The 9,595-nt window shown below is 44.4% G+C and overlaps 2 non-coding genes across 2 annotated transcripts; both read left to right on the forward strand.

Moving 5' to 3' along the window:
* Nucleotides 1–5,130: 5,130 nt before the first annotated feature.
* LOC133500075 (U2 spliceosomal RNA) lies at nt 5,131–5,321 on the forward strand. Its single transcript, XR_009794829.1, has one exon. It is a non-coding gene; the product is annotated as a U2 spliceosomal RNA (small nuclear RNA).
* A 1,560-nt stretch (nt 5,322–6,881) lies between these two features.
* LOC133500078 (U2 spliceosomal RNA) lies at nt 6,882–7,076 on the forward strand. The gene has a single exon (XR_009794832.1). It is a non-coding gene; the product is annotated as a U2 spliceosomal RNA (small nuclear RNA).
* Nucleotides 7,077–9,595: the final 2,519 nt, after the last annotated feature.

A 9,595-nucleotide genomic window follows, 5' to 3' on the forward strand; every position in this document is an offset into this window, starting at 1 on the left:
AGGTTCAATAAATGAGAATACTATCAGACAATTTAGTGAGGTAATTCAATTCAAAAAGTGAAATTCATAGAAATGCACTCCATACACTTGAGTGAAATATTTCATGATTTAGTTAAATACAATTGATTGATTGAAATAGTTCTGTAACAAAAAAGGAAAACTCAAAATTGTTATAAATTACAAGATTACATAAATTATCAAGAAACTATGAAAAATTTTAATGTAGCAATTTTCCTTAGTTTTTTTCACTGCATCTAACGTATGAGTACTGAAATAAATTGTACATACTGCATTCTATTTTAACGAGATGTACCCGTAGGAGAAGAAAAGGCAAAGTGAAAATTCTGACAACTTGTGACCGTGTCAATGTGAACCGCGTTCGTTGGAATTGATTTGATATACTCAAGTGCACGCTGCCATCTAGTGTGCGGGTTCCATAACTACAAGTATGAAGAGGGTGGAGCCCACGACCCCAGTTTGTCAAGTTGGTGGCCGATCACCATATACTTTTGTTTAAGCTATTTTTAAAAATACGTATAATGAACCTGTTCGCCCTTCAAAACAACTTTTGTAATGATGCTATGAGCACATTTTTGACATTTCACCTCAGAGATAAAATGAGCAAAAATAATCGGGGGAGGGAAATGAAATGGGCTCAAATACTGTAGGCATATGAAATGGGGAGGAGAAAAAAACATTTAGTATCAGTAGAAACATAATGCTCCTTGCTAATTATTCATAGCAAAAGATCACGGCATTGTTGACGCCGTCGAGAGAGGTCAGAAGGTCACCAATTTTGAGGGCAGGTCAAAATCTGGGTTCATTTTCTGGCAACATGCAAGGGGACGAAGAAAAAAAAAGGCAAATGAAAACGAGAAAAGGATGCTTTTACAAGCGATGAACCTTATGTTGTAGACGATGCATTAACACTATGGGGATTGGGCAAAAGTGACAAATGTCAAAGTTTCTGGGGTTTACGACATAACTCGAATCCTTGTCATAACTCCTGGAATCCTGACCACCAACCACTCCGATCACTCACTTTTTGTCGAACCGTAGGTCACACAGCGATGGGTCACCATGACAATTGTCCATTGTCTTCGGTGACATTAATGAAAGGAATGGAAAAAGCGGCAGCTCTAAAGTTGGAAGTGGAAAAAACTAACAGGTTGTCTCCAAAAAGGTAGAAAAGGTGAGAGAGAATGCTAAGAAAGTTGTGGAAATGAAAGCAAAAGCAAGAATGATGGCAATGGGATGTGCGTTAAAGTTGTCCCGTTTGGCTGTCAAGGAGGAAAGTGTTGGTCTGGTACAGTCAACACCCAAATTGCCTTCTGCGCCGCTGCCTTACTTGGAGGAGAAACGGCTTTTGGGCATTGTCTCCAACTAACCCATTTGTACCGTTACCTTACCATGAAGCCAGGTAAGCTTTAAATGAATTTCAGGCTCCAGTATTTAATGTTACGAAGTAGATGTAGATGATCATACGTCTCTCACTCGTGCACAACAGATAAACATGACTACAATTGCGGAAACTTTGGCTGCTGGAGTGACCGCCGCCATGAGAGAATTAGAAGTCTGTAGCCCAGGCCATGGAGGCCAATCCGGACCTTCCCGGTGCTGTGGTTGACCGGTGGTTGTCACATCTTAAACATCATTTGAGGAGACACGCTAAAGAAAAAGAGTATAAGGTTGACAAACACAACTTGCCATGTTGCAGTTGCAAATTCTAGAAAGCAGGCAGAAGCCACTCTTGCTCTGATCTCATCTCCCTCTGTCGGTTCCGAGTGCATGATGTATCAAGCAGGTTCATTCGTGTGTCGAGGTGCGCCCCTGGTGGCCGTAACGTGTGCTTCATTTGTGGACAGCCTGGTCATTGGGCCCGCAAGTGCAGACAGCGACCTCAAGCGTCTGAATGGAGCACGTGGCTACAATCGAGGAGGTTACAACCAACCCCAAGAGAGTCAAAACAACAGTCACAGACTCTTGCATTGTTTTGTGTTTGCACCTAACTGTCCAGCCAATCTTTTGGGCAGAGATCTCTTCATCACCACATGCCCTCTCATCAAACGCTGCCTTGATTCAGTCATCCTGGAATTTCCGGACGGTAACACCTTCTGCTGCTCTGCCTCCGGTGCCACCTCCCAGTTCCCGCTTGTTGAACAACGCCCTGTGGCATGCGGCACTGCCTACATCTACTGGCAAGAGTGGATATTGACTCCAGTGGTTGGCTCGAAGCTGAACACTTTTGGACTCTCTGATCACCTTGGGTTCGCAACCTCAGATCTCATGATATGATAGCTGATTGTATGCATTGCACTCTGTGCTATGACAGAGCAGGAGACGAGATCTATAGTGAGGCATTTCGGGAAAAAGAAAACAAAATATGGAAAGTGAACAAGGGTGATTTGTTTGCAGGCAAACTAGGTGTCGCCTTTTCGGTGTTCCTGACTCTGGAACCTGGATCCTTCTATGCCTTCTTGTCACCCACATGTCTCCTTGATGGTCTCACCTCAGCACACAGCGAAGGATCTCGGTCCGTTTGTCCTGGCATGCACACAGGCCACTGCTCGGCAAAATGAATTTCACTCTATACCCCGTCACTTGATGCTTATTGGATTCAGTCCAACACATTTTTTTACCCTCTTCTGTTTTGGAGCACCAGCTTCTGGATAGGCACCATGGACGTGAAACAACCGACAGCGATTTTGCTGGTCAACTTCATGATTCCCTTCCCACATCGCTGTGGTCCATGGATCCCACTGATGTTGGTCTCTGCAACGTATCACCTGTTGTGTTTCAGATGAAACCAAACCCGGACCAATATATGTTCCCCAATACTCTGTAAAAAGGCTGGGAAAAAGGGGCATTTTGGAAACAATTGACGGCTTGCTCAAAGCAGGGGTGCTGTGTGAAATTCCTGGCCCTGATTGTAGCAGCCCCATCTTGTCTGTTGAAAAGAAAAAACACTGGAAAGTTTCGCATGGTCCACGACCTGCGAGCAATTAATGCGGCCGTGTCAGCCCGCACTCGGCATTGTCCCAAATTACATCAGCCCACACGCATTTCACTTGCATTGACTCGGCTAATGCTTTGTTTTGAAACATCTTGCCACTGCCGCAGCTCTTGCGATTCCTGATTACAGTCGCATATTCTATCTTGACGTGTCTGTCTGAGAAGATCAGCAGTGTTTCTGCTGCTCTTTATCGGAAAGGGGGAAGAGCAATTTGACGAGTTTGTCCGTAGGCATCAACTCCATTGGAAAAATATGAGCAAAGCATCTCACATTGTTCTTCATCACCCGCTGACTGTGCGAACATCACACAGTACAGTCCAGTATACGTCACGAGTCAAGCTTTTACCATAACCGGAGGAAGACAGAGGAAAATTTAAGCAATTTTAACACAACCACCTATTCATTCTCTTTACTCATGAAGGGGTAAACATGGCTGAAGGTCTGCTCGGAGGAGAAACGCATTGTGTACAAAAAACTACGGAAGAAAACTCACTCCGCACTGAACTTTGAGACAGCGCTTGACAACCCGGACTTGATTCTTTTCACAGACGGATGTTGCTTCAAAGGCAACGATGGCCTACAATCTGGATTAGCAGTAACCCAACCCACGGAAGCAGGTTTTGAAGAAGGGCAAGCAGAAAGAATTCCAGGCTCCCAGTCAGCACAAAGAGCAGAAATTTTGGCATTAACAGCAGCTCTCAAGTCGGCAATAAACATTTACACAGATTCGGCAAATGCACACATGGCAGTTCATGTTGCATGAAAAGAATGGCAGCAAAACGATTTCAAAAACTGCAACCGGTACACCCATTAAAACATCAGGACGACATTCTTGAATTGCGAGATGGTTTAATGCTCCCGACAGCGATGACAGTCCTTAAATGCAGCGATCACTCTCGAACTAATGATTTTGTACCAGCAGATAGAGCAGCAAGAAAGGTTGCGGCGTAGCGACCAACACCCCAACTAACTGTAAGTGAGTCTGAATGTGACAGTAAGTTGTGGCAGGAAAATGCAAGTCCAGAAGAAAAGGGTGTGGAAGTCGAAAGGGGTCGTCAAAGCTGATGATGGCATATGGCGAAAAGAGGGAAAGTGCATTCCATCTCAGACACAATTGAAAAATCTAATTTCTGAAACCCATGGAACATGCCATGTAGGTGTGGATGAAACACTGAGACGACTCCAAGCCTGGTGGCATCCTTTCATGAGACAATATGTTAAAGGTGAACTCCAGGACTGCAGCATTTGCAGTCGGTATAACAGTATGCCTACAACGAAACCACACCAGGGAGTCTACGATCCGGATGTAGACGCCCCTGGTCAGATGATTTCAATAGGGTTTCACTGACATGATTAAAACAGTGTCAGGTTACCAGTATTTGCCAGTCACAGTAGTTTCCTTTTTGGGATGACCAGAGACGTATCCCTGCAAATCTGAAACTGCAAGCGTAGCGGTGAAGAAAATGGATGGATGGAATTGAGCAAAAGTGACAAAGTTTCTGGGGTTCACGACATAACTCGAATCCTTGTCATAACTCCTGGAATCGTGACCGGTAGATCACACAATTCCCCTGGAATACTATTTTCAACCACTCCGATCACTCACTTTCTGTTGACCGTAGGTCACACAGCGATGGGTCACCACGACAACCGCGAGCAATTGTGCACTTTGGAATCCTTGCTGCGTTCCACTGACACCTCACTCGGCAGTGGCCTTTTTTACACTTACAAGATGTCCTGACGTAGTTTGTTTACTCTGACAAGAACACCATTTTCTAAGTGTCGTCCAAATGATGTAGGATCTGTTCTTGTAGTCCTCACTTCACAGTTAGATTTAGATCGTTCCTCTTATCCGTGGTTAAAAGGCGTTAGGGTTGTCGCTGCGTCCCACTGGCTCGGCGGGGACCACGTGACCCAAAACCCACCAACATCGGACAACAGTCGAAACCTTGAAAAAAAACCACATTTGCCATTCATTGTAAACCATTGATCACTGCTGTTTGTAAGACGTGTCCATATGTGAGTCACGAGTGATGATCGTGAGGCAACGTGTTCAGCACCGTAACTTTGGCTTGTAGGCTGGAGAAACGGCTGCTCTGTCGAGGCGGCTGCCCAGCATCGCTTCTCGGCCTTTTGGCTAAGATCAAGTGTAGTATCTGTTCTTATCAGTTTAATATCTGATACGTCCCCTATCCGAGGACCATATATTAAATTGATTTTTGGAACAGGGAGATGGAATAGGGGCTTGCTCCGTCCACTCCACGCATCGACCTGGTATTGCAGTACCTCCAGGAACGGTGCACCTCCCCCAAATACTGTGAAAGAGAAATTCAGAGGCTTCGATGCTCAAGTTGGCCAAACTTAACAACAGTCAGCTCCATAACGCACGAGCAGCTGTGAAACAAATCAGGGGTTTTTATTTCGCTACTCATGTGGTCCACTCTATAAAAAGAATTTGATGCATATCATCAGAGTGGAATAGATCGCAAGCGTTGTGACGCGCAAAACGCCGGAGAAGGTGGCATTAACGGTTTGATGATGCGCACCCAACCCTACGTGGCGATGGTTTGACCTGGTTCTGCGGCGATAACGCAGGAACCTCTCGAACAGATCACCTTTCCACACGGAACTGGCCATCTGTGGCTGCGACATTAACGCCAGTTGTCGTTATGCACAAGGTTACCTTTTTGTTTTGTTTTGTATATCATGATCAAGGGTGAGGGCATTTTTAAACTGCAGAAGGAAAATGGACAAATTGCAGAAACAAAATAGTGATATAGAAAAGGTTGTCAAAAGCTTTACGCGACAGAAAGAAATATGTGACTTGTTTTTGATTTTGAAAAAGCCTTTCATCAAGTTCCACACCAACATGATGGCAACCACTTTGGCATCCATCGCCAGCGTTGTAATGCGAAAAAGGCCTCAGTAGGGGTAGCAGTCGCGTTTTGCGATGTGCATCCAACTCAAAGAGACGAAGGTTTTACCTGGCTCAGTGGCGATAACGCAAGAGCCTGTCGAATTGAGCTCGTGCACGTGACGTCACCGTTTTCACGGCGCCATATTGCCGGTCTAACAGAGCTGCTTTACATTGTGAGAGACATTGAACCGGGGGAAAATATTTACAATACCCGAGACTTGTTGTGCTGTTGGTTGTCTCCTCGGGGTCCCCTCCCTTCTCACGTCGCGACTCCGAAGCTCAATGGTGGGACTAGTAAAATCACGGAGTATCGACTTGCTGTTATACTCGCTTTATTTGTTGTTGTTGCGCACAACAGTTCCCGGTCGCCGGGAATTAACTTCTTTTTCCTCCCGCACTTGCTTTTGACCAAAAACACACGCAAAGTCCGTCTCACTCCCACCCAGCCAACACACACGTTCTCCTACATGAAATCCGCAACAAGCTTCCGCGTTCACGAGCCGTCAACCCGTCACTATGTCGGATTTATTCCAACAAAGTATTTATACGCGTTGAGACTTTTCTAGGCTTTCAAAACTCTTCTGTGTAAATCTTGACGACTTACTCACCAGATACACGCGTAGATCCAGTTGTCGGCGAAAACATTGACTTCGGCATTAAATATGGGTCCTCTATGCCAAGTCTCTCTAATCGACCTGGTATTGCAGTACATACGGTAGCGGTGCACCCCCTCGAAATGTCAATAAGAACGTTGAGAAACAAAATTGTAAGGACTTCGGTTTTTTATTCATAACGTACCAATCCATCTGTCACTTCATGTGTTGAAAACTACAGACGCTAGTCCCTGCAAACCATTGTTCGGTGCTGTTTGCGACACGTGTCCATATGTGAACCGGAGCGCTTGGCTTAGAGGCTGGAGAATCGGCTCGTGTATGCCGGCCACTAGTCGATATCGCTTCTCGGACTTTTGGCTAAGATCAAGTGTAGTATCTGTTCTTATCGGTTTAATATCTGAAATGGCTCCTATCTGGGGACCATATATTAAATTGATTTTGGGCACGGAGACGGAGATGGAATAGGGGCTTGCTCCTTCCGCTCCACGCATCGACCCGGTATTGCAGTCCATCCGGTAGCGGTGCACCCCATAGAAATGTCAATGAGAACGCTGAGAAACAAATTTTTAAGGACTTTTGTTTTGTATGAATAACATACCAATCCATCTTTCACTTAATGTGTTGAATACAACACAGATGCCAGTCTCTGCAAACCATTGTTCGGTGCTGGTTGCAACACGTATGTGAACCGGAGCTTGAGGTAGTGGGCTGGAGAATCGGCTCGTGTATGCCGGCGACAAGTCGATATCGCTTCTCGGCTTTTTGGCTAACCCTGCTTTTTATTTAAAGATGTGGATGGTGAGCGTATTTTTATGTCGAGGCTTGATTTTTCCCGAAAGTTAATCCAGCAAAGCTTGAAGTTTAAAGTCGACGCCCTGAATTGTATCTTAACATTGCCTTTCAACAAAGGTTTCGATGTGAGTTTTAGTTCTGCGGCGTATTTGCATGAATTCTGGACACACGGTATGAGGATGAGAAAGCCCACTTTTCTGCATTCAATGTCGTAAAACTGACTGACAATGCGGCTAAAACTGTCATTGTCAGAATGTTTAATGAGACAGTGAGTGCAGATGACATTATTTATTGGTTGGGTAGATATTGCACGGTAAAAGGCCAAGCTATGAAAGTGAGAGATGAGGACGGCATCTGGAATTGCACCTGGAGAGTCCCAATTCAACAATGGCAAGACTCTCTGGGTTTCCAGGGCCTGAAACATCTCCCATCAATGATAGTATTGGGAGAAAACCGAGGCTACATTTACTACCAAGGTCAATCCAAGCTTTGCCACAAGTGTGGTAAGCATGGGCACCTGGCAGAAGCATGTCAGCAAAACATTTGTGGTAAATGGAGAGAAATTGGGCATACATTGGAACAATGTACCAATGGCAGAAAGTGCAATCTCTGTGGAGAGTCAGACCATCTTTTCAGAAATTGCCCTGAATCTTTTGCCAACAGATTAAAGGCTGGAAAAAGGAAAAATGCAAGAAAAAAGGAGAATGAAAAAGAAAATGGAGGACTGGAAATGAAAACTGTTAATGAGGGATTGGAAGCAGGTGAGGGGGAGGAAAGGGAGAAAGCTGTAAATGAGGAAGAGATAATAGGTGGGGAGGGAGAGGGATCAGTTCAATTAATGGAGAGAAATGGGGAAAGAAGTCCGTTGGAGGAAATGCCTCCAAGCAACCCTGGTGAGACGAGCCTCACACAAATTGACGAGACGCCAACATCTTCGGTGGCAAAACGATTAGCTTCAGAACTCTCCTCTGAGTCTTCTCGAGGTTCACAAAAAAGAGGAAAGCCTACAAACTCGGACAGCTCAAACGAATCAAGAATATTTCCCTCGAGTTCTCCAAACGAACTCTCCTTTTTGAATATTGTTTTACAGTCAACCCCAAAAGATAAAAATACCATGAAACTGAAGATTGCAGGAAAGACCAACACCAAGAGTGAAAAAGAAGGGTATTGAGAAGGCTCAAACAAACGAAGTAAAAGAAGAACTTCGATCTCTGGAAATACCAGAGCAGGCACCGTTTTAACAGTTTTTCAAATTGGAGAGTTCTTGCATGTTTTAACTTAAAAAAAAAAAAAAAAAAAAAAAAACTTTCCCATGACCGTTAGGATATCAACAATAAACGTAAGAAGCGTGAAATCTAAATTAAGAGCCCAAAGTGTTTTATCATTCCTTCCAGCTTTAAAGTCTGATGTGTTTTTACTCCAAGAGTGTGGTTTACCCTTTTTAAAATGTTACAAACAGTGGGAGGACATGTGGCCACTGCCGTCACTTTGGAGTGGCTCAAATGAAAATAAAAACGATGGAGTAGTAGCTATATTAATAAATAACTCTCACGTTCAGGTGAAGGGGAGCACAGTGGTAAAAGATGGAAGAGCACTGCTTGTAAACTTGAATTGTATGGGTCACGACTTTACGCTCTTAAATATTTATGGTTTTAATGAAAAAAACGACGGATTCGATCTTCTCGAGAGTTTGCAATCTTACATGTTGGGTCGGGCACCTCTTATTATGGGTGGAGATTTTAATTGCGTGTTGAAAAGAGAGGACAAAAAAGTAGCTGGGGATGATTTTAAAGTTGACAAAACATCTGTTTTGTTGCAAAACGTGTGTCAGGTTTTTAAATTAAAAGACTGTTTTAAAGCGATGCATCCAGAGGAACAAGGTTTTACCTGGTTCAGTGGAGACAACACGAAAGCCTCTCGGATCGATTATATTTTTACACGGGACTGGACACCTTTGGATGCATTCTTAACGCCCGTTTTCTTCTCGGACCATCTGCTTTTATCCTCTACATTTCAAATCCCCACTGGTGTGACTTTTGGAAGGGGTCTGTGGAAACTGAACTGCTCCTTGCTCGAAAATGAGACCCTGGTTGGGCAGTACAGAGAGCAGTACCGAGAGTGGCAGACCCTCCAGGACTTTTTTGATTCGCGGGCACTATGGTGGGAAATGATAAAAGTGAGGACTCGGGCGTTTTTTAAGAAAGGGGGAAGGAGAAGAAAACAAAAGAAAAGGAAATGAAATGCATGGCGGGACTGCAA

This window comes from Syngnathoides biaculeatus, chromosome 4 (genome assembly GCF_019802595.1).
Source record: "Syngnathoides biaculeatus isolate LvHL_M chromosome 4, ASM1980259v1, whole genome shotgun sequence".
Taxonomy (NCBI): domain Eukaryota; kingdom Metazoa; phylum Chordata; class Actinopteri; order Syngnathiformes; family Syngnathidae; genus Syngnathoides; species Syngnathoides biaculeatus.